The sequence below is a fragment of the Triticum dicoccoides genome, chromosome 1B (genome assembly GCF_002162155.2).
Source record: "Triticum dicoccoides isolate Atlit2015 ecotype Zavitan chromosome 1B, WEW_v2.0, whole genome shotgun sequence".
NCBI classification, from domain to species: Eukaryota; Viridiplantae; Streptophyta; class Magnoliopsida; order Poales; family Poaceae; genus Triticum; species Triticum dicoccoides.
Window position 1 is genome coordinate 40308552 of NC_041381.1, and position 19508 is coordinate 40328059.

The window sequence follows — 19508 nt, forward strand, 5'->3', positions numbered from 1 at the left end:
TCACTGTCTCCAGTGCTAACTCATAGCAATCGGCAACATCGAGGCTCCCCTTGTAGCGTTGCCCCCAATCGCCCCTCCCCCCTCATCTTCTCTGCAGCATCGCGGGGGGCAGCTTCCATGCAGCGCTGCCCCTCCCTCATCGTCTTCCTACAACTCGGGACGAGGCGTGGAACAACTGAAGCATGACGTGTGCGGAGTTTCGGCTATGTCCATATATAGGATGTTGTTTCAATCCCATAGCGCACGCGGTCGACCGAAGTCTTAGCCAGTGACCCGACAAGGGCCTTTTACCATATCCATATGGGGTGTCAATATGTCGACTCGCTAGATTTGCTCTAATCGCCGTCGAAGAGGAAGATTGTGAAGTTTGAATTCAAATTTCAAAACTCGAAGCAAAAAAGGAAGAGGCCGCCGTGCGACGTGCTTCCCCTGGCAGGAGTGTCAGATCGTACGGCCCGTGTTTGGGCACGTGTCGGCATCCCATTGCGTCTTCCACCTGCTCTCTTTCTCTCTCCCGCCCTTTTTATTCCCCACCCGAGTCCACCCACTCCACAAGCTCCCCTCCTCCACCGCCACCGCCACCCCCACCGCCGGCGAGGAAAAAGGGAGAGGGAGGAGGATGGGGATGCGGGAATGGCCGCTGCCTCGCCTGTACGAGGTCCTCCACGGCGAAGGTAACCGGCAAACACCCTCAGTTCAGTTGTACGGCTCCCTCCGCCACGCCGTCTCATCGTTCGTTCCACTTGCCTGTGCAGAGCGCGACCGGTGGCCGCCGGAGGCCAGGTTCCTCGAAGCCGCCCACAACGGCGACGTCCGCGAGATCAAGAGTAAGGGCCGCATCTTAATCAAGTTCCCCAACCCCTCTCCCTCCCTCTCCGGCGTCCTGTGTCGATTTGCTCGCTAGATCTGGCCGCGGCCTTAGGGTTTCGCCGCCGTCTGTGCTCCGCTTCCGTTCTTGCCGCGGATTACGGCTCCAGGATGTCGATTCAGCTTGTGATTTAGGTCGGGTTGCTACTGATTGTGGGTCTTCTCCTTGCAATTAAATCGGGGGTTTCTGACCAACTCCTGAAGAACCACGCAGCACAGCAGCATAGTATATATAGTAGTACTTAAATCACGGCTCCATGGTTCGTAACTAAAATTGCACTATACTGATTCTGATTGCGCTATATATCTACTGCAGTACTGGGTTCTTGTCACGATTCCTGACTGAAAGTGTCCCCCTTTTTTGGTGTGAAATTCAGAGATTGCAAAGGAGCTGGACCTGCAGGGGCGTGGGATCCGGACGACGGTGGCCAACACCACCTACATGGGCATGAACGCGCTACACGCCGCGGGCGGCGGCGGCAAGCTGCCGATCTACCGGTATCTTGTCGAGGAGGTCAAGATGGATGCCGACATGCCTGACACCGCTCAGGGTAATTCGTGCACGCCTTTCCCGATCCTAAAGCATATGTAGTTTTTATGACCTGATTATGAACTGATTCAAATGGATTGTGTGTCTTAATGCTAGAGTTTACGCCCGTGTCGCATGCCATCATGTATGGCCACCTTCCCGCTGTCAGGTACCTTCTGGATCATGGCGCTGATCTGCATCAGCGACGTGGAAAAATCACCCTTCTTCATATGGCTGTAGTTCATGGTATGAAATGGAACTTCACTTGTTGGGCTGAATATGCCTTGGTTTCATTCTCACAGTCTTTTACTGTTTCCTTGCTCCCTTGTTTTATGCTTGAGCTTTTCCTTTCTCAAAACTGTTTTTGTGCTGGACCTACAAGGGTGATAAAACCGGTTTACTTTACCAAGAGCTAAGATAGCCTAATATAAACAATTTTCTTGTTGCCATAAATTAAAAGTAGCCTGATCTTATATGTGATCAATCTTAATTATGAGTTAGCCGTCTCATAGGAGTGATAGCTGGCTTTCACGGAGTTTCTTCGTATGTATTCAAATAAGAGTGCTCTAGGTGAGAGAAAAGAAGACGCAGATTGTTTAGCTTCTAGGCACTCTAAAGTGCTTCCGCAAGACATAGATGTACCTTTTGTTCCTGACAGAGAAGAACCTTTAGAGGATCAAGAGTACGAGTGACGTATCAGAGAGCAGAAAATTAGGAACTGATAGTGGGGGAATGATTTTTGTTGGTTCACATTTCTCTGCAAAGTGATTCCTAATTTTCGGTTCTCAGATACGTATTGAGCATGTTACTGTCTTCTTATGTTAACTGATTATGGTATTCATATTCAGAGAAATGTGAACCAACAAAAATCATTCCCCCACTAGTTATTGAAACTTTTTTGCGCAAAAACAATTTTGTTCATGTACTGGTAATACTGTTATGACCTTTTTCTTTCTTCTCTTCAGGGTACTATGAAATAGTGAAGTTTCTTCTTGCGAGTTGCGAGGGGAGCTAATGTCCATGCTATGTCAGAGCTTGGGACACCACTCATGGATGCTACTCTTAGAGGATTTCCTAGTATTGTCAAGATCCTTTTGGAGCACAAGTCAGATGTACTATTGAAACTCTTTGTTGATATGTTGTCTTTAACTCCAAATTCTTCCCTTTTCTGGGTTTTGCTACTTTCCCCAATTGTTCTCACCTGTAGGGTCTTTTTGGTTGGTGACTAACCATGCCATGCCAAAAGTTTTAGTTAGTCACCACCTGCAACTTGGGTTGCTTGTGTCACTGACTCAGAAATAGTGTGGTAGGATTCTTAGGTTTGCAAAGTTTAACATTCATTTTCATCATGTAACCTTAGATATGTTAGGAAAAAGTGTGGCAAATATTGGCAACCTTTAAAAAACAACCAAGCAAGCCTTTCTCGTAGCTTTAATGTGTGAGCCAAACCAGACATGGTGGTTTCAATAACCCACACAACAACTCTGAAAAATCAGTTGAAGCAAAGGGATATATCACTATATAAGTTGTAATCTCACAAAGAAGCTCATCTCCTTTCCATACAAACTCCATTTTTCTCTTAGAATTGCTTATTCCGGCATGAAAATGAAGTTCTTTTTTTTTTCCAGCCCAACATTGTTACTCGTATACTTGGACCTTTAAACATGGCATTAGACAAATCTTTCGTGTCCTGTGTGAAGCTATTGATTCAGGTACAGTATCCCTATTTATATTGCAGTAGGAATGTAGGATTTCTATAAAACTGACGTTTGATTAGTTATCTTTGTATCAACGACCACACAATTGTATGATTGACTTTCTTCTACGCCTTTTTCTGACAGGGTGGAGCTAATGTGAGCGGTATTTTTCCTCACTATGATCCTTTGCTGACGGCTGGAGAAAAGGGCTTAACTGAAGCTATTAAGTGCTTGTTGGAAGCTGGTGCAAACCCAAATGTTTTGGACAGGGTGAGAATGCTCTTTTTGTCACATATTCTTGTCTCTGGCTTGGCTTTATAGTTTACGTAGACCTGTCCTGTATTGGTATGCAACAAACGTAAGAGTTATGCTGTAAATAGGCCTACGTGATGCTATCTGCAAACAAAAAATAAAATGCTGTGCTAAGTTGCCATATTTGTATAAGCTTGTTATCGTTTCACCTTTCCCCCTTTGTGCCGTGTCCTTAATTTGGTCAGGTAGGTATAGATGCGATACTACCATTACATTGACCTAATATGAGGGTAGTCCATCAATAATTCAATACGGTTTGCATTGATCATGTCTAAAACATAGCTTATTTCTTAATGTTGAATATTGCTTTTGTAAAGCTTTCCGTGTTTCTCTACAGTTTGGTAGGTTGCCAATAGAGTTGGCTGTTGAGTATGGTACACGGGAAGACATTGAGATTCTCTTTCCTTTCACCTCTCCTGTTTCAACTGTGGCAAATTGGAGCGTTGATGGAATCATTAGTCATGTGAAGATGGAAATCAAGCAATTTGAGGTATGTCACTAGCATAATTCTTGCGCACTTACGACTATTTTGTTCATGCTAACTCTGAACAGTATTGGTGTCAACTCGATGTTTAACCAAAACTTCATACATAAAAAATTCATATAGGAAACTCGTCGAATCTGCATGTGTTTTATTGCATTTGCATTGTTGTCTAACTCTGTTCCTGAAAATTCATTTTATTTTGATGATGCTTTGTTTGATAACCTGCTTTGCTCAAATGGTAATCCGTTAATTCTGATTTTGTTTCAAAATAACAGGTTGACCAATTCATTTTATTTAAATAGCTCTCTTACTTCATTTCCTATCAGTGTTGCAAGTGGGATTGTGAGATCTTGAATTAACTAGAACTGTTTCTTGTATTTGTTCACTTCACCTTGATATCTTGCTAGAGGGCTGTTTCTCCCTCACGCACCAGACTTAAGCTCTTATGAATTTCCCAGGATGACAATTTTGTGAAAAAGAGGATGTCCGAGCTGAAACTCCAAGCGGATGAAGCATTTAAGAAGCAAAATTATGTAAATGCATCAGTGCTCTACACACAGGTACATCCTTGGTCTATTTTTCTGTATACCACTGGAGGTATAGGTTTATAGTCATGAAACGTGTGTTACTCCATAACAATTTAGTTAATTTATCATTAGCATTGATTTGGTTGGTTTATCATTAACATTAGCTCACACCTTGGCAATGGAGAAATATTGACCATTTATCAACATATTCACCTGTACTTATGGAACAAATGACACACTCTTGGGTCTAAACTGAGCAGCATTTCTTGAGTGTGCCAACAGCTATTTTTTCACTGTTTTGTTTATTGCAGGCACTGAAGATGGATAACTTCGATGCTAAGTTGTTATCAAACAGGAGCCTCTGCTGGCTTCGCATGGGTGATGGACAAAGGGCTTATGATGATGCAACTGAATGCAAGATAATTTGCCCGAACTGGGCAAAGGCGCACTATCGGCAAGGAGCAGCTCTAATGTTCATGAAGGTGCACTCAGAGATGGAGTTCAAACTGACAATTTCATTGCATCTTTCGTATCTGTTATCTGATTCTGCTGTGCGTGTGCCTTAGGCATATGGTGGAGCTTATGAAGCACTCTCGCGTGCTTTAGAGTTGAACCCAGGAAACAAAGACGTTGAGAAATTATTCTGGTAAGGGATTCACCTTTCATCTTGTTCTTTCTCGAGTAATTTTAGGTGTTGTATAGATTTTGAGCTTTCTTTTAAAATGTATTAGTAGAATTTGATCCTTCTTTTAAAATGTTGTGATGAACTGATTCATGCAGGCAGGCGATGGAACTGAAGTGACCCACTGCAGAGAGAAGCTCACACTGAATCTCAAGCTCTTTTTTTCTTTTGCATTCGCAGACAAAAGGGCTAAACTTCGAATTATGGCACCTTCTATTTTGATGTAATCCATGGATAGTAGCAGCAGCAGCTTACAGGAAAACGTGTTTCTGGCTAGTGGCTATTTATTTCGAGTTTTGTGAAGCTCACATCCTGTTCTATATGGAAGCGTGGCAGCAGTGGATGGTGAATTGAATTGGTTATTGCTGGAGTGAAATGTTTGGCAGAAGATCATGCTACTATGCATTGCCAATGCCTGCACGTACTATTTGCGAATGAGTGTTTTTTTTTTTTGCACTGATAAATGAGATAAGCTGCTACCATGAATTTGCAAATTGTTGATACTTTACTTTCTAAAAATCTGGCACCGTTTTTGCTCCTTTTTTCACGGGACACTGTTCATCGTCCTTGTTGATGTTAGCTCTATATTTTTCTTAGCTGGTCATCACGTGTAATATGCTCATCATAGTTAGTCTGATGCGTTATGTGGCTGCATCAAAGAGTATTAGTTGTGGAGCACCTGTCACATCACAGTTGTATCTGTGCGAGCGGTGAAACGTCTTGCCCTGTTGGGGCGACGTGTTCGCGTTATATAGCAGGGGAGCCAAACCCTCGATGGCTTACATGCGTGCGGTTACAGGAGATAAGAGAGAATCAAGATACAACTTGAGGGAGAAGAAAAGAGAGGAGATATATCTCATACAAACTACCTCCTAGCTATATCTCTATATCCCAACTAACATGCCGCATAGGTGCTATGTTTAACACCCCCCTTAATCACAACTTCATGAGGTTGAGATTATATTTAAACTCTTCAAAGCTTCGGATAGGCAAGGCTTTGGTAAACCCATTTGCAACTTGATCTCTGGAGTGAATGAACCGAATATCAAGCTGTTTCCGTGCAACTCTTTCTCTGACAAAATGAAAGTCAATCTCTATGTGCTTTGTCCTGGCATGAAAAACTGGATTTGCAGATAAGTAGGTGGCACCAAAATTATCACACCACAAACATGGGGTTTGAGAACTTCGAATACCAAGTTCCTTTAGTATTGATTGAACCCATATGATGTCAGCTGTAGCATTTGCTAATGCCTTGTACTCTGCCTCTGTGCTGGACCTAGACACTGTGGCTTGTTTTCTTGCACACCATGAAATCAAGTTTGGTCCAAAAAATATGGCAAATCCACCAGTGGAGCGTCTGTCATCCAGACAGCCTGCCCAATCAGAATCAGAGAAAGCACTAACAAGAGTTGAGGATGACTTGCCGAAGTTAAGACCAATGCTCAAAGTATGTTTGACATATCTGACAATACGTTTTGCAGCAGTCCAATGAACAGTGGTGGGAGCATGCAGAAACTGACATACCTTGTTGACAGCAAACGAGATATCAGGCCTAGTTAAAGTCAAGTACTGTAACGCACCTACCAAACTCCTTTACTTGATACCATCTTGTTGAGTCAAGAGTTGCCCTTCTGAGAGAGATAGCTTTTCTGAGCTAGATAATGGAGTGAAAGAGGGTTTACACCTTGCAAGCCTGCCTTTCTTACCAAATCGGTTGCATACTTCTCTTGAGAGAGATGAAGTCCATCCTTGTGTTTCTTCACCTCAATCCCAAGGAAAAAAAATGCAAATCTCCAAGATCCTTGAGAGCAAATTCTGCACTTAAATCCTTCAACAATGATGCAATGGCCTCACTAGATGAACTTGTAACAATAATATCATCAACATAGATGAGAACAAAGATGCATGTATTGAGCTTATTGTAAATAAACAGTGAGGTATCTGACTTGGAAGGAACAAAACCAAGTGATTGCATCTTGTGACTGAGACGGGAGTACCATGCCCTTGGAGCCTGCTTCAAGCCATAGAGTGCTTTATCAAGTTTGCAAACAAACGAGGGATTAGACTTGCTATCAAACCCAGAAGATTGTTTCATATACACCTCTTCTTCCAGAACACCATGAAGAAACACGTTCTGTACATCTAGCTGTCTGAGACTCCAGCCTCTGGACACAACAATAGACAGAACAAGGCGAATGGTAGCAGCTTTTACAACGGGACTAAATGTATCCTCATAGTCAATACCATATCTTTGCTTAAAACCTTTAGCAACAAGCCTAGCCTTGTATCTATCAATAGTTCCATCAGATTTCCTTTTAACTCTGAACACCCACTTGCAATCTATAAGATTTTTACCTTTCTGTGGGGGAACTAAATGCCATGTTTCATTTTTCTTCAGTGCCACATATTCTTCCATCATTGCTTTTCTCCACTTATCATCGCCAAGTGCCTCATCCAAAGTTCTTGGTTCGACATGTTCATCTGTAGAACAAACAAGGCCATATTTGCTTTGATTTTTGTAACTAATGGGTTGAGTTACACCTTTTTGTAGCCGCGTGAGCCGCCTAGACTGTACTACGGAATCAGCCGGCGCAGAAGATCCGGAGGCATGCACAGGAGTCCCTAGTACAGGCGATCCCGAGGCGGATTCAGCTGACACCCGCGCCGGATCTTTTGTGGCTTCAGCACGTGATGGTGAAGTTGGAGCAACCGCAGAAGATCCTGGCGCTCCTCCTGCCACCCCAGCAGGCTCATCATGGGCCAATGATTGCGCGGGGCCACGAGGATCAACACCGAAGCCCGCGGCCTCCTGGCTGGTCGGGTCGGCACTGGAACCCGCACCCGCACCGGTCGGCCGCGCCTGGGCCCTCGCGTCGGTCGGCCACACCTGGGCCCCCCGCTGGTAGCAGTGCAGTTGGTCGGGGAATCGCGCGCCGCCCTCTCCACTGGGCCGCCGCCGCGTGGCATCGGGGGAGCCACCAGCCGGGGGCTGGTCCACACGCGTGGAAGATTCCGTCACAGGCCGGCCTGGCACGTCTGCCAGCACAGATCCCGGCGCGGATTTGCTGGACTGCAGCTGATTTGGCGCTGATCCCAAGGGGGATTTGTTCCCCAAATCTGGACACAGCCAATATGACACTTGGGGGCCATTTTCTTCATGATTTTCTTCGCTGATTGTTCCTGCAACGTCACAAGAGAGCTCGGGTGCACCATTAGAAAAGTCAGTCAACATTGAATCATCACAAGTAATTCCCCCATGATCAAGGCCGGTGAGAGAAGAGGGTAGAAGTAGAATTTCTTTGCGAAGTAAGGCACCGGCGTTGGGATGAAGATTAGCGAAAGGAAACTTTGTTTCGTCAAAAACAACATCACGGGAGATGTAAACTCGTCCCGTGGACACATCTAGGCACTTGACACCTTTGTGTTGGGCACTATACCCAAGAAATACACATTGCTTTGATCGAAACATAAGTTTGCGTTGATTGTATGGACGAAGATTAGGCCAACATGCACACCCAAAAACACGTAGAGACGTGTAGTCAGGTTTGGTGTGGAGTAGCCGTTCTACTGGAGTTTCATTATTGATAACACGACTAGGAAGCATGTTAATGATGTGGACAGCAGTGAGAAAAGCTTCATCCCAGAATTTTAAAGTCATGGAGGCGCCAGCTAAGAGAGCTAGGCCGACCTCAACAATGTGTCTGTGCTTGCGTTCAGCAGAGCCGTTTTGCTGGTGAGCGTGGGGGCATGACACATGATGAGAGATTCCAAGAGTTGTCTAATTTCTCATACTCTCCGCCCCAGTCTGATTGGACAGCAAGTATCTTGCTGTCAAATTGGCATTCAACGAGTGCTTGAAAGTTCTTAAAGACTTGAAAAACATCGGATCTTTTCTTAAGAAGATAAATCCAGGAGAATTTACTGTAGTCATCAATAAAGCTCACGTAGTAAGTATGTCTACCTACTGAGTTGGGGGCAGGACCCCACACATCTGAAAAAATTAATTGCAATGGTTTGGTAGACACACTAGTGGATATAGGATAGGGTGGCTGATGACTCTTAGCTCGTTGACAGGAATCACAAATAGTTTCAATATTACGCTCACCAACAAACGGGAGTTTATTCTTCCTAAGTAATTTTTCAACTAAAGAGAAAGAAGCATGTCCTAAACGATCATGCCATCGTGTGGATAAAAGCTTGATAGCACCACAAGCTTGTTTATTCAGTCTCCTAAGCTCCGGAATCAACGGGTAGAGTCCACGAACGCATCTACCTCGATAGAGAATTCTCCTCGTCACCTGATCCTTGATCAAAAAGAAGTAAGGGTGAAACTCAAGGAAGACATGATTAGCAAGAGCAATTCTATGGACAGAGAGGAGACTTTTGTCGGCATTAGGAACATGCAAAAAAATTCTAAGATGGATTTTACGAGAAGGGGTACTAAAACTTGAATGACCAAGGTGACTGATCTTCATACCTTCACCACTAGCCATGTGGATTTGGTCCTTGCCGTGGTATTTCTCCTTCATGGTCACCTTCTCGAGCTCGTTGGTGATGTGATTGGTGGCGCCACTGTTGACATACCAGTTGGTGTCGATGCCATAGGAGCCATCTGCAGCCGCCGCCACCTTGTCATCATCTTGAGAGGAGTCGTCATCCTCTTCATAGCGGTACCAGCAATCTTTTGCTGTGTGCCCCAACTTGCCACATATCTGGCAGCGAGGAGCATCAGGGCGTGCGCGAGGGTTGCCGCCGCCGCGGCGAGTGCGGTTGTTGGAGGAGACACGCCCGTCGTTGCGGGAGTTGGAGCTGCCACCGTTTCTGCCTCCACTGGACCTCCCCCTGCCACGGGAGAAGCCGCCGCAGCAAGAGGAGCCACCACGATCGCGAGAGGCTGAGTTCGCGGAGGATTTGAAGCCGCCGCCACTGGACACGTGGAAGTGCACCATCCTCTGATCAAAATTGGACAGCATAGTGAACAGCTCATCGAGGGTGACAGGGGTCACACGAGCGTCCAGAGCAGAGATCAGAGGCTGGTAGTCAGCGTCGAGGCCGTGGATGATGTAGGAGATGAGCTCGTCGTCGAGGATCGCCTTGCCCGCCGCGGCCAGCTCGTCGGCGTAGCCACGCATGTTGGCAAAGTAGGAGGCGACGGAGAGGTTGCCCTTCTGCGCATTGATGAGAGAGGTCCGAATATTGTTGATGCGACTTACTGATTGTGACGAGTACATGCCGGCGAGCGTCGCCCAGAGCGCACCCGCGGTGGTGACCGTGGTCACCGTGAGGAGCACCTCCTTTGTGAGGTTGCTCAGCAGGTAGCCAAGGACCTGCTGGTCCTCCCGGACCCAGATTGGGTGGAGAGGGTTGGGCGTTGAAGTGTGCTTGCCTTCCTTGTCGGTGGTGACGAGCAGCTTCGCCGGCTCCGGCTGGGTGCCATCGACGTAGCCGAAGACCCCGGCGCCGCGCAGTTGGGGGATCATCTGCGTGCGCCACAGCACGTAGTTCGTGCGGGATAGCTTCTCGGTGACCTGGCCATTGAGATTGGCCGGGAGGGAAGCGCCGGAGGAGGAAGATATGGTGGCTTTGGCACAAATGGTTTTTGGTAGCTAGATGAGTTGGAGAAGAGGGGCTCTGATTACCATGTGCGAGCGGTGAAACGTCTTGCCCTGTTGGGGGCGACGTGTTCGCGTTATATAGCAGGGGAGCCAAACCCTCGATGGCTTACATGCGTGCAGTTACAGGAGATAAGAGAGAATCAAGATACAACTTGAGGGAGAAGAAAAGAGAGGAGATATATCTCATACAAACTACCTCCTAGCTATATCTCTATATCCCAACTAACATGCCGCATAGGTGCTATGTTTAACAGTATCACCTCAAGTAGAATGTGTGTGTGTGTGCCTCTTCTCAACTCCAAGTGTTACATCCAGCATTATATATGATTTGTTTTAGCATCTGAATACTTGATTTTGCATCACCTATACTTTCATTCTCTAGCAAATCTTGATAACCTCGTGAAAATTCTGTTGTTTTGCTTCAATTTTGGTAACATCATTCCACACATATACATGACTCTCACGCTGATTCGCTTCATTTGTGGTAAGATAATTTTTCTGTCAAGTTTTTCAAGGTAGGTGTTTCTTTTGTTTTTGTACACAAATTTGATGTAGATGTTTATCCTTAGATTCACCATGCTCCACTATTCCTTGCTAATGCTTGTGAGAATCATGCTCTTTCTTTTTATGTTCCAAGGTAGAAGGTGAGGAGATAAGTAAAGGATACGCTAGCTTTATTTGTCGGTAGGCCTAAATAGCAAATCTCACACTGTTTTTTTAGTGACGCGACAATTGTCTTACTGACCTTGGCACCGCTCGATCGGGATGATGTGATCGAAGAAACCCCTACCCAGCAAAGCTCCTTGATGAGACCTAGGGATGCAAATCTGTTACCCTTCGGGCACCTTCTGACCCTCCTTCAACCATATGATCCAATTTTCCAAAAGTGATGTGATTTCTAAAAGTCTTGTTTATTTAGTTGAATTAAATAGGGCCAGAAAATGCCCTAACGGACAGCCATTTGCATTCTAATGAGCCCATAAACTTTTGGTAGGTCTTACCAAGCCACAAGACATGAGTCGTACGTCCTCTGCCTCTGCGTCTATCCGATGTAGTCACATCATACATATACAAGCATTCGTGGTCAACCTCACTTCTCTCATCTTGTTAAGCCTAGATGGATAAGCGAAGCACACAAGAGGGATATATACAAAAGAAAAACAATGGCTCTCGACCAGTATTCTCACAATACGACAATTCCTAAGTGGATGAGCGAAGAACAAAAGAGGGATATACAAAAGAGAAAAACAACGGCTCTCGACCATTATATTGACAACCTCGATAAAATCATGGAGACAGGGATGTTATCTGCAAAAGAGGCATGGCTCTTACGCGAGGAAGAGTTCAATTGGTATCAATGGTCTAAAGCTCAATTAACCCTTGAAGGAGAAAGTACAAATGTTAATCCTCATAAGAAAAATATGAATTATGTTCCGTGTAAACGACACGAAAATAATCGGGATCGTGTTAGTTAGAATCAACTAGAATCTGTTAGTGATAGCAAATTGTATCCTTGACATGACATAGGATTCTTGGATTGCACCCATGTATAGCTGCAAGTGCCCTACTTTATGGGGATTTGATTAGCTGCTGTACATGGTATCTAACTCATATGCCTATTAGTAGAGAGATCCTCTGAGAGGGACATCTGTGCGGCTAATTACACTTAGTTAACTCTCCTATCCTTTAAACTATGACCTAAGATGCCGATTGGCTGCCAAACATCGTGGTCCAGTAACACTTTGTTTATAGCTGTAGAATTTCCCAAAGTCGGCGCGGTATTGTCAAGCCCTAATACAAATCGAGCTTACCAAAGTTGTGCGTCGGCGGGATCTTGCTCTCAGACTATAGATCCAATAGAGGCAGCATGTGTTTCCGATTCCTTTCATTCCAATTTACAAGATTATAAACTTGAATTATCTTCAACTTGCTTTCTCTCTTGTATTTCTGCTTGCTAGCTATTGTATTATGGGTATGAGAAGAGATGGGGGAAAACAAGCAATACTGCACCCTCTTATATCATGAGCGTTTGAGTAAGCGTTGCATGTTGTAACATGCAATTCAATGCAAGATTTCTGCTCTATCTATATACTACTATCATTTAAGGCATATCATAAGTTCATTTGGTGGGAGAATTTACAGTCTTGTACCAAACGGTATGAATGGGACTGAAACCCAATGAAGCTCGGATGGTACTATCATTATCATACAGTGTCGACCAAAGACGCTCCTCACCTTTTTGGATAGTACTAGCACAAATGTCCGTGCGCTGCAACGGGAGAAGACATGGTTCATATGAATCTGACGGATCAGGGACCATGTCGTTGGATGACGGTCGCTGGTGTTAAAAAAATATGGATCAGTTGATGATGATATGTGTTATGATTTCAAGTAAATTGATCTATCTGAACAACTAACTTTTGATTGTTAATTCATTCTTTAGATTAATTGTTCATTCTTGGAATTTAAAATAAAACAGGAAAAGCAGCACTAATAAATATGAAGTAATAACAGCAAGCAAACTAACCTAGAATAATAATTGCAACAAGCAAACCAATCGAGAGGAGTAATAGTTGCAGCAAGCATGATCTGTTCTTTTTTTTCAATTTTTTGTAGCTCACCTCAAAACATATTTCATCAATGAAATGTATAGAGATGTACTATATATCCATATGCACATGCATATTTTTTGCAGATATTTTGTAAACTTACTTAAAGGTTCGTTTTCAACTTGTGCATAATTTTTACCTCTAGTGTTATTTGTACTGCCTTGACAGTTGATAAATAGATTGGAAATTTTCTCGCAAAAAAAAAACTTGTGCATAATTTTGGCTCCATGTTGAGAGTCAAAAATCCTTGCTCAACATGAAAGATGAACCATGTATAAATTGCCTCGACACTATTTGTAGAAACATGTGCCAACAAACTTACAACGGGTGATTCTCTTTGTAGTGCGTGATCTTCAGCACGTAACATGCATCTTCGTTGTACGTAATCAAAGAAACATTGTGTCTCTCGTGGACTCCACCAAGGCACAATCTGCCTACATCCGTTATCTCACCTCCTAGGTGGTAGTCATCCAGCAGCTAGCTTCTTCTGTGTATGTGCAATTTTTACACGTATATTAACTGGTGTTGCTGGATGTAAGGGGTCGAGGTGGGACTATTTCTTAAAAGGGCGAAACGTTTTTTAAACACAAAATTGTTGGAGCTCAACTGGCCGCAGCCTTACATTCTGAACGGGATGATGCGAGCTCGAGACGACGACGGACGAAAACGGACGACATTACGGTGGTAAGAAGCAATAGCCCCTTTATTAATAGATATATAGATAAGTAGAGAAGTAAAATATTGCACACCACAATCTCATAGGTTGGTCGTTGGTGCAACAAAAAATCCACATCCTTTTCAAGTGAATTTTAACATAAATCGACCTGGAAGGCAATAAAGCATACAAACGAGAATCTGGCTTGTTCTTTGATAGCGCTCCCACCGAAAACACACAAACATTTGGCTTTTTTGCCCGGCACGGTAGCATGGCCTAAAATCTACTCCCTCCGTTCCTAAATATTTGTCTTTTTAGAGATTTTCTATGAACTACCACATATGGATGTATATAGACATATTTTAGAGTGTAGATTCACTTATTTTGCTTCATATGTAGTCACTTGTTGAAATCTTTAGAAAGACAAATATTTAGAAACGGAGGGAGTAGGTAGCAGTATTATGACTCAACAGAAGATTTACTGAACCACATGGGGTGCTGGTTGATCACCTGCATGGATGGACATCTATGGATTGTTGGTTCGCGCCTCTCGTTTTTCAGGATACCGAGATTGAAGAAGAAAATACACACATTTTGGCACCACGCACATATGTGCCTTTTCACTTGTATTTCTTCTCTCCACAAAATGCACTTACATGGCTTAAATAACCGACTCATTTGGCTATCACACAGTCACTAACCACTACTCCCTTCGTTCCTAAATATTTGTCTTTCTAGACATTTCAAATGACTACTACATACGGATGTATGTAGACATATTTTAAAGTGTAGATTCATTCATTTTGCTCCGTATGTAGTCATTTGTTGAAATGCCTAAAAAGACAAGTATTTAGGAACGGAGGGAGTACATAGCATGCACACACTTCTAACCTCGACGTACATACTAATGCAAGAACTGCTAGAAAGAAAAAAGATCTTGCAATATTCATCCTGCGAAATGAGCAAAGCCTCAACCTAGCTATTGGCCATGTACAAGCTGCCACCAAACTTGGAAAAATCAACTTAGCAGCGCCTTTCATGATGGATATATAGGAGTACATGATCACAGAGGTGGCCACACAGGACTATATGAACCGTGAACAAGGACCTCTCCCCACTCTTTGCCGGCACAAAGATGCAGGTGTCGCCCGTCTGCACTTGGTTGTCGCATACAAAGTTCAACCAGTTACCGGCCGCAAGCATGCACATGCCCTTTTCTATGAAGAATCTCGGACACCACTTCTCGTCCTTGCCCGGCATATCAAGTGTGACAGTCCCATTTTCATGTGGAAAGTGTGCAGCTGGCCGCAAAAAAAAAAAGTACGACAAGCCTCGCTGTGCATACTGATGCAACAAATACTAGGAAATGTTGACCTCGCATTCTTCATTCCGATGAACAGATGTTAAAAAAAACATGATCTGAGAGATAGGTGCACTAACTAGGGAGCGTGTTTGAAGGGATCACCTAGGTTGTGGACATTCCAACACAACACATGATCGACAAAATACACGTGTGTTTCTGTGTACAACATCTATCGAAGATGTCTGCTCAATGCTCCTCCGTATCGTCTCAACCCCTGCTCTGCCAACTGCAGCTGCCTCTTGGTTTCCTGGATCATTCGGATCAGTAGAAATCTATATATGCATCTTGGTTTCTCCCAGACCCTCCTCCAGTGGTTGTGGTACTATCTTGCCCACGCTCAGTTATCGATGGACGGCATGTGCCTCCTTTCTATGAATTTGTCAATTACCTCACCCTTTCTTATTGATTTCTGTAGAGCTATTTCTATGAAAGAATGTGGAAAAGCGAGAACGATGAATGATACTCACGATGGCTTGGTCCCCTTTATTCCCCGACACCCAGTCCTCCTTGACACCAAGCTGCCCTATTCCACCCGGTAGCATTATTGTGAGGTGTTTTGCCCTTTTCTGGACTTTTTAGCATGTCAGTTTTTTTCATTGATTTTCTAGAATGTCTGTCTTTTTTCTGATTAACATGTCATGTACTTATAATATATAATGAAAAAGATACATAAGATTAAAAAGGGCACACGTGATAGACGCCCTTTTTTCTTTTGCTTTTTTAGGTTTTCCAGCATTACTATCTTTTCTAAAGTGAGGTCGTCATTTAGTTTTAATATATAACCAGCACAGTGGCCCGTTCAAATGCACAGACAATATCTTTATCGTTAAATTTTTGTGTGTGTTTATGTGCGCACGCACGTGTGTGGGTTAGAATTAATAATTATTCAAACTAAGAATAAAGGCAGCATCGCTCCCTCGTCACATCACACTAAAAAGAGAAACACCTACTAGTGACAGGTCCAAAAGGTCCACCAAGGAAGGGCTATGGGCCATCACTAGTCCTCTGCCAGCAATGTAAAATTATAGTCCTGCTATTCCAAACTATAAGATGTTTTAGTTTTTGTAAAGTCAAACTTCTGTATGTTTGACCTAGTATTTAGAGAAAAACATCAATATCCAGAATACCAAATCGATATCATTAAATTCTTCATGTCACATTTTATTATTTTATATTATTTTAAATGTCTGCATTTTTTAAAAACGTGATCAACAGAAAATTATACAAAAATTTAAAATATGTCTAATATTCAGAACTTAGAGAGGCTTAAAGATCGCGGCAATTATACCACGCATCCAGCGAGACTATAGGTTTTCTCGCCGAAGCTACTAACAGTAGTCGGCCCGGCCCATTTCGTGCATAGTTAAGAAAAGAGAAGAAAAGGAGGAGAACCAGGGATTCCAAGAAGGTGTAACGGGCCTCGACCTACTTGAAGCAAGTCGAGCCGGTTATTTCGGAATTTTTTCTTTATTTTCTCCTCCTGTTTTTCCATTTGTTTCTTTAGTTTTCTTTTATTTTCCTTTTTCTTTGGTTTATTTTGTTTTTTTCGGTTTTCATTTCTTTGGTTTTCTTTGTTTATTTTGGTTTTAATTTCCACAATTTTTATATATGTCAAAAATATTTTTCTAATACTAGCAAAAGGCCATGCGTTGCAACGGCAGAAAAAACAAATCATAATCTCCAATATCCATGATGACATTTTGTTGACATCTCATAGCATGATTTTGAAAATTTGTTCAGAAATGCAGGAAAATGTACCCTTTTTAAAATTTATTTACAAATTGAAGCAATGTTCACATTTTTGGAAAAACAGTGTGGCTGTCAAAAATCTTGGCAATTCAAAGAATTATTTTGAATTTCAAGAAATGTTCTAAAGAAACATACTATAATATTTTGATTTACCCCGGTAGTTAATTCTTCAAAATTCCCACGGGTATATAGTCACAAAGACTCACAAACATTACTGTTTAACTACATATCTTCGATCATTTGTGAATACTTTGATAAATTTCGGAACATTTACTTTTGGATCGGTGAGCAATTCTAGAATAGACGAACATTTTTAACTGATTCATTTTTTTACATTTGTCTTTGAAATGCATGATTTTTTTTGAATTAGCAAACATTTTATGAATCAACAAACTCTTTTGTAACTCATGAACAGTTTATGAATTTTCAGGACATTTTCTAAAATTCATCCACATTTTTGAATTAGGAAACATTTGGTTCAATTTTATTAACAATTTATAATACACATGCTGTTTTCAAAATCATGGACTTTTTTATTTTATGAAACATTTATTTTACAAAATTGTGATGTTTTTAAATATGCGAACATTTGTAGAAAAATTCCGACCATTTTTTGAATTCACAAACGTTTCCTGTTTCCATGAATATTTTATTTCAAATTTCTCAGATTTTTTAAATGTCAGAAGTTTGAAAGTACCAAATTATTTAAAATGGGACAAAATAAAAAATAAAAATAAAACGACAATAAAAAACGAAATTGAAAAACAGGCCGCCCGCACATGGGTCGGTTCAAATAGGCGTCCTGCTTATTCTCCCGTGCACAGAGCACATCATAGATGTCTCTACTATGTGGACCGGTCCAGGCGGAGGATTCCATGCAAAAAGTTTTTTGTCACTTACAGGTGGCATTAGTGGGTAATATTTTGCCATTTTAGGGGCAATTTTAACCACAAACCGCCAGACGCAATATTTGCTTTATTATTAGGCAGATAAACGTTTTTAAAAAAACATACTACTCCCTCAGCCCAAAATAAGTGTTTTTAAAGTTTTCTAATTCGTGAATAGACATTTTCTTTTGAACCGGTGAACTGTTGTAGAACAGACGAAGATTTCTAATTCGCGAATATTTCTGAAATTATGAACATTTTTTGAAATGCATGAACATTTATTGAATTAGCAAACATTTTGCGAATTAAGAAACTCTTTTGTCACTCATGAACTGATTTTAAAATTTTAAGACTTTTTCAATATTCATCCACATTTTATAATTTGGAAACATTTGGCTCAATTTTATTAACAATTTTCAATACACAGATTTTTTTTTAAAATCATGGACTTTTGTGACTTTATGTTCATTTGTTTTTCAAAATTGTGATTTTATTAATATGCGAACATTTGTTGAAAAATTCTGAGCATTTTCTGAATTCATAAAATATTTATGTTTTCCTGAATATTTATTTAAAAATTGACAGCTTTTTTAAATGTTAGAAGTTTTTTGAAGTACCAAATTATTTAAAGTAGAAAAAACTAAAACAGAAAAGAAAAACGAAAATAAAAAACGAAATTGAAAAAACAGGCATGCTACGTATTCTCCCGCATACAGAACGCCGTAGAGGAGGTCTCTACTGCATGGGCCGGCCCAGGCGAGAGATACCCTGCAAATTATTTTTTATCACTGATAATTGGCATTGTTGGGTAATATTTTGCAACATTAGGGGCAAGTTTGATGATGTACCGCTAGAAGCACTATTTGCTTTATTATTAGGTGAGATACCTTTAACATTTTTAATACAAAATTTACATTTTTAAATAAATTTTCAACATTTTTATACACATTTAAACATTTTTAAATGCTTGATTAACTTTTTACAAATACAATATTAACATTTTGGAATAAACTGTCAACATTTCTTCCATACATTTTCAAATGCTTTATTAACATTTTTTCAAATACATGATTCACATTTTTCAAATGCATGGTTAATATTTTTTCTATGCACATTTAACATTTTTCAAATGCTTTGATTAACATTTTTAAATGGAATATTAGTATTTTTTTGAACACATGGTCAATGTTTTAGCTAAACACAATTAATATTTTTAAAATGCTCAATTTAATCTTTTTAAAATGCTCGATCAACATTTTTCAAATACTTGGTCAACATTTTTTAAAATGCTTGATTTACATTTTTATATACATGATCAAATTTTTCATCAAGGTTTTATACATGGTCAACATTTTTTCTATACATATTTAACATTTTCTAGATGGTTGATTAACATTTTTGAAACACCTGTTCAACATTTTTGTCAAATGCTTGATTTTACATTCTTTCAATTCATGATCAAATTGTTTCATACACATTTTATGGTTTTGTATACATATTTCGTATACGTGATAAACATCTTCTCTATAGAG

At 41.5% G+C, this 19508-nt stretch overlaps 1 pseudogene; it reads left to right on the forward strand.

Annotated features, from left to right (window-relative positions):
• The first annotated feature begins 570 nt into the window (after positions 1 to 570).
• Positions 571 to 5512, forward strand: LOC119300611 (annotated as a pseudogene).
• The last annotated feature ends 13996 nt before the right edge of the window (positions 5513 to 19508 follow it).